Source organism: Petaurus breviceps, unplaced genomic scaffold (genome assembly GCF_028583685.1).
Source record: "Petaurus breviceps papuanus isolate PSGF00001 unplaced genomic scaffold, PetGlider_PUasm1.0 90879, whole genome shotgun sequence".
Classification (NCBI taxonomy): Eukaryota; Metazoa; Chordata; class Mammalia; order Diprotodontia; family Petauridae; genus Petaurus; species Petaurus breviceps.
Window position 1 is genome coordinate 6,844,287 of NW_027187368.1, and position 6,000 is coordinate 6,850,286.

The 6,000-nt window shown below is 35.1% G+C and overlaps 1 long non-coding RNA gene across 1 annotated transcript in view; it reads left to right on the forward strand.

Moving 5' to 3' along the window:
- Positions 1–5,505, forward strand: part of LOC138150514 (uncharacterized) — a 113,688-nt gene extending 108,183 nt beyond the window's left edge. The window contains exon 4 of the long non-coding RNA XR_011165577.1: positions 4,711–5,505. This is a non-coding gene — a long non-coding RNA (uncharacterized lncRNA). The remainder of the gene's footprint in view (positions 1–4,710) is intronic.
- Positions 5,506–6,000: the final 495 nt, after the last annotated feature.

Genomic DNA, 6,000 nt, shown 5'->3' on the forward strand with positions numbered 1-6,000 from the left:
AAAATGACTGGTACATAGTAGGTTCTTTATAAATGGGTGCTGATTATACTTGACTTAATAGATATGGAAATTTAAGCCTAGACATAAAAGGTACCTTGCTCAAGGTCAAACGCTGAGCTAGTGGCAGAGTCAGGATGAAAATATTACTCTTTCTAAATAAAACAGCAAACATCTCCTTGTGTCTTAGTAGTCTTTTCCTTTAATGTAAGAGTAACTCTGGGGTTCCTTTGGCATGGAAAGTTTTCTCCAACTAATAAGTCAGATCAAAATCTAAGACTGGATATGCTACTAGGAAAAAAAAATATTTTAGATGGCAGGGGAAAATGAGAAGTAATTACAATGAGGTATGATTATCTAATCTTCCCCTTCTTTCCTCCTGCCCAGTTGCCAAATTGAGAAAGTTGGGGAAGGATTTGAAAAGGTTGAACAGGGTTAGGATCTGAAGTGGTTGATAGGCTTGTGACTGACATCATTTATGCTGTCTACAGACTGCAAAAAGAGAAGAGCTTGTTCAGCAGTTTCAGTGAAACCACTAACACAGCAAGAAAGGCAGGACTGTACATTACTCGAATAGAAATGCCTCTTAGAAACAAGATCTATGGGGGCTCAGATTGGCCTCTTGTTATAAGGTTACACAAGATCATGCACTTAGGTACTTGACTTCCTTAAACTGAAGCAAAGCCCCTAGAATGTACCCATCATGGGAGGGATGGTATAGCAATGTTTTGGAAAGTAAGGGAAACACCTTTTGGAAAGATATCAAATTCTGTACAGAGGGCCTGCAACTTTGTCAAACATAGTACATCTAAATTCCTACACTCTTTGTGTGCGGTATTAAACTGGGAGGCAAGTCAACTCCCATGAAGCACGGGGATAAGGAGGAGGGATTGTGAGAATGGCTTTTCTGGAAAGAATGGACAAATAGAACAGAAGAGCAGCACTCTGAGTTAGGAAGAGCATTAGTATTGAGATATTAAAGATTGGATTCAGGTCCTGGTTTGGACACTTACTTTGGTAACCCTGATGTCTCTAAGTCTCGGTTTCTTCATCTGTAAAATATTAGTAATAATCCTTACATTACCCATCTCATATAGAAAGTTTAAGGGAAGATTTTTGCGAAAGATTATGGAAATCTCACCTGGACTTTTAATCACAGGAAGGACCTGGCTTTAATAAAACGGACTGGTTGCCTGTGTGCCTCACAATTACTTTGTTACTTCTGCCATAAATTTCCAGCAATGGTTCCAAGCATCCTCCTCAATGAACAGTAAGATATAGAATATTGTATGGACAAAACACTACACTTGGAGCTAGGAGATCTAGCTCTCATCCCCACTTTTAACCTAGATTATGACTATGAGAAGAATCACTGTATCATTATGAGTCTCACTTTCCTCATCTGTAAAATGGAGATAATACTTTTATTACCTAATTCATTGGGCTGTTGTCAGGGCAAATGCAGTGAAGTGCATGAACATTCTAAATTAATATAAGCTATTATTGGCATGCAAATTCTCCTCCAACACATTATTATGGTTTGGAGGTGAGCCTAGATTCCCAAAAGCTGTATCAGCTGAGTAGAATACCCCATTTCTGGCATATCTCATAGCTCTTGAAAAGCAATTAGTAATGGATTCAGAAATAGATTGTCTGTGTAGGCTATGTCAGGGTAGGATAACTAAATTCAGAGATCCAGCTCCAGAAGGTTGATCTCCTAAGTGACACTTTGTGTTGTCATTGTTGTCCTCTATGGCAATTCACAAAGATCTTCTACATCACTGCAGAGGATTTTTAATCTGTATTTTTTGGAAAGAGTATTCAAATTAATGAAATTCTAGCTCTCTTGAAATATTGCTAAAATAATCATGAGATAATAGGCTAATATTAGAAGAACTTTAGAAGTAAGATAATCACAAAATCACATAATGGCTTAGTTGAAAGGTACTTCTGAGGTCAATTAAATCACATCTAAACAAAATTCATCACCAGACTTCTGTTGTAGCAGGATTTACTATGCTCTGGATATAGTTCAACTCATTCATGTTACTTATGAAATTCCTACCAAGCATGAGCTAAGTGCTAGGAATACAAAGACAAAGAAAAAAAACAACACAAAGAAAGAAACAATCCCTGCTTTTAGAGTTTACATTCTGTTGACAGGGATATAAAAATATTCAAAATTTATGATCTCAATTTTGACATGGCCTATACTGATGAAGACTACATTCTATCCATGCTTTTTCATCCTATGCTATTTCTGGCCACATACTCCCATATGTACATCATAGAGGATCCAAGCACTATGCTAAAGGGATTTCTCAGTTTTCCCTGATACCATGAGTAATTCATTGGCACTCTCAAGCTCTCTGTGTTGTCATGCATCACCCTTGCTACATAACCAATGCATTTCCTCTTCCTAGCATACACTTCTCTGATGACATTCCTTACTATTGAGGATTTTTTTTCTTTTGAATGTCATCATTGCTATATATTGCAGTCTGCTCAAATCTGTCATGCACGTATCCATTGTCTTTGGTGTGAAATTAATTTTAAGTTCTTGGGAAATTGATGCATTCTTAGTCTCAGCTTTATTACTACTAAAAATGATGAGCCTTTATTTCTAGGAGAAACCTGTAATCCTTAATGAAGCTTTGTAATTTTCTGAAGTCAATTCAGGTCACTATTCTTTTCCTTTTTTTTTTTTTGTTTTTTTGTTTTTTTGGTTTCTTCCCCCAGCAACACCCAGGTCCACCATTTAATTAAGGTTCTTTCTCTCAGATATAAATACCAATGGACAAACTTTATCAGCTATCATCAATTGCATGCCATTATCTCACCAATAGACATTCTAAATGCTCTTTCCCAGATCAGATCACAAACTTTTGAGTAGTTTCAAATATCTTCTAGGAGCTTCTGTAAGGTTTGGAGTCTTTCTTGATGTAATCAATACCATATTGTCCATAAACAGCAGTATCTCAAGTACCTTGCCATACACAAGAGAATGCCTCTTCAACTTGAACTCAATGCTAGGTTTTTATCACAGTGGGAAAGACTTTTGAAGAGAATATGTTGTTTTTTGTTTTGTTTTGTTTTGTGCCTGTCCTCATGGTGATTATCAAAGCATCATTGAAGAAGGTCATTTCTCTCATATCTTTCAAAGAATCTTGAATTATTTTGATGAGAGACAGCCTAATGGAAGAGAATCTTGCAGAGGGTGTTTTGCTCTAATGAATTAAATGGTTTATCACAATCAAAAGAATAATAAACAGAAAAAAGAAATTACATCTATACATTGTTAAGTAAATTCGTTGCTGTTGTTCAGTCATCTTTCAGTCATGTCGAACTCTTTGTGACATTTTCTTGGCCAAAATACTGGAGTGGTTTGTTATTTCCTTGTCCAGCTCATTTCATAGATAAAGAACTGAGGCAAACAGGGTTAAGTGACTTGTCTAAGGTCACACAGTAAGTGTCTGAGGCCAGATTTGAACTCAGAAAGATGTCTTCTTGACTCCAAGCTCAGGGCTCTATCTACTGTACCATCTACCTGTCCTTGTTAAGGAAATTATGAGATGTCAACGATGTAATCAACTGTATAATATAGCTTGTAAAAAAAGTATTCACTGCATATACTCTCATGAATATGGATACATGGGTTGATAATTTTCACATTTTTTTTATAGATTGGAAAATAAGTATGTAGGCCCTAATTTTAAATGTTTTTCACATCCACCTTTTTTTTATGATATAAAGAAGTCCTGATTTCCCCACACATACCTTTGGTATCTCCTCTTCCTTTAATTGCCTTATAAATTATTTGACCAATACTCACAATTTTGTCACTTTTATCTCTAATTTTCTTCATGTATATTATGTTCATTCTGTCTGCTTTTTCTGTCTTTGTCTTTATTAGTGGCATTTCTACCTGTTCTATAAACTTCCTACTGACTTTTATGGTGAAAACTGTTCACTGCAAAAATCTTTGCAGATCTTTTCCATTTTTCAACTCTCTGCTATTCTTCCATTTTCATCCTTAGTGTGACTTTGTTTTATAGAATATTTTACCAAATAAGATTTCTTTTACTAGGTATATCGGCTAGAAGTATAGCAGTTACTCATGAGCTTAGCCTCATTATTGCTTCATATGAAATCATTGACCTGATCCATTTTCTTAGGTTGTCCTGCCTGAAGCATGCTGGTGACTTCCAGGGAGTCAAATGGACTCTTGATCTTCTTTCGCCCTGTTGTAGCTAGGAATGCCAGATCTCATGAAATCATTGAACCTCAATCTTCTCAGGAGTAGGAATTATAAATGTATACCATCATGCCCCAAGTTTTCCTTTTAGTTTTCTTCTTCTCTGCTTCTCTCTGCTTTATGAAGTGATGCTACTCATAATCATCAATCAGCTCCATTTTTATGATTTTACTAAATTTATATTTTAAACCAATGTTGTGTTTGGCCATAATCTATCTCTGTTTGGAAAATAAGGCCAGTGTTTGCTGACTAAAGTGCTTTTTAGGCTCTTTTCATCTCCCTTTTATGGTAATTGATTTATACTGGTTCAACTGCTGTATAGAATTATTATAATCTATTTTGATCTCCTATCTAACATCCATATTTCATTATCAATTGCTCATTTAAATAGTTCAGGATTGAGTTGCTACAATTGAATACCATATTTTTTATTCTTATACTTTTTTTTTTCCTTCTAGCTGCTTGCAGTTTCTGATATCTGCTCTGAGAAGTTAGTGCTCTTACTGTACCCAGAAACCTGATTCAGGGACAACTCCCACATCAATAACAAGTTGCTTCCTGTCTCTTAAAATATAATCAATTTTATGACTTATGATGTGATCTAGTACTCACTTGTCCAACACCTACCAATTCTTTTTCTTTCTTTCATTTAAAAAAAAGTATTCATTATATAAAGGTGTGAGACTTCTTCACTGCCTACTAGTCTTTGGTTTCTTTCATTTCTACTTCCTGACCGATTATTTCACATTATATTTCTCACCATACCTACACCTATTTCCACACTAGTATTGAACTGACCAAATAAAAGAGTGTATGTTTATTTAATCTCAAGGGTCTGACCAAGACCTCATACCAAGCTCTTTGTAAAATATCTTAAATGTTCACCCTTTCTAATCAGTGTTGTTGTCTAAGCTATACTTTTTTTCATGGTGATCACAATTAATTACTCATCAGGAACATTATAATATAAGATGAAACTTACCATGAAATGATATTCCTTTATGTACTGAGGCATATGATAATGCTACCTTTACAAACTCCTCTTTTTTTTTTTATCTTGAATTGTACTTGTGATTTATGTTTCTACTTATCAGCAACTTCTGGATTTTGTTTAGAGTGAGAATGTCAAAACAGAATTTTTAGACCCTTTATAAACATTAATATGATTATTAGTACTTTAAATATGATATTCTTTTCCAATAACTAATAAGTAGATATATTTCTGGAAGAGCCAAACTGTGAAAATAATGAAATTAAATAAATAAACAAACAAACAAATAAATAACAGTGTGATTTTCTTGGAACTGCACTAATTACTGGCAGGGTAAGGGAGGGGAGAATTTAGAAAGCCACCTATAAAATTTGGACTTTGAAGGAAATTAGTTTCTAAGAGGAGCAGTTGATAATGTCACACACATTTTAAATAGTGTGAGGACTGAACCCAAGTCCCCTGACTCTTTCATGCTTTTCTAAATTTCAAAGAAACTGGTATTACTTTTTTTCTCTCTCACCCTCCCCCCACTCCTTTCATCTGTGCTTCCCGACAAAGAAAACTAAATTTAGGATTAGTGCACTTGGGGTTCACATTCTGTTTCTACTATTTACTCCCTCTGAAATCTTAATTTCCTTCTCCCAGGACTTAGTTTCCTCTCCTGTAAAATTAGGACCATGGACTAGATGACCTCTAAGGCCTGTTGCAGTCCCATATCTAGGGCCCTATGAATTTAAATCTAGTCTTTTCCCCTACA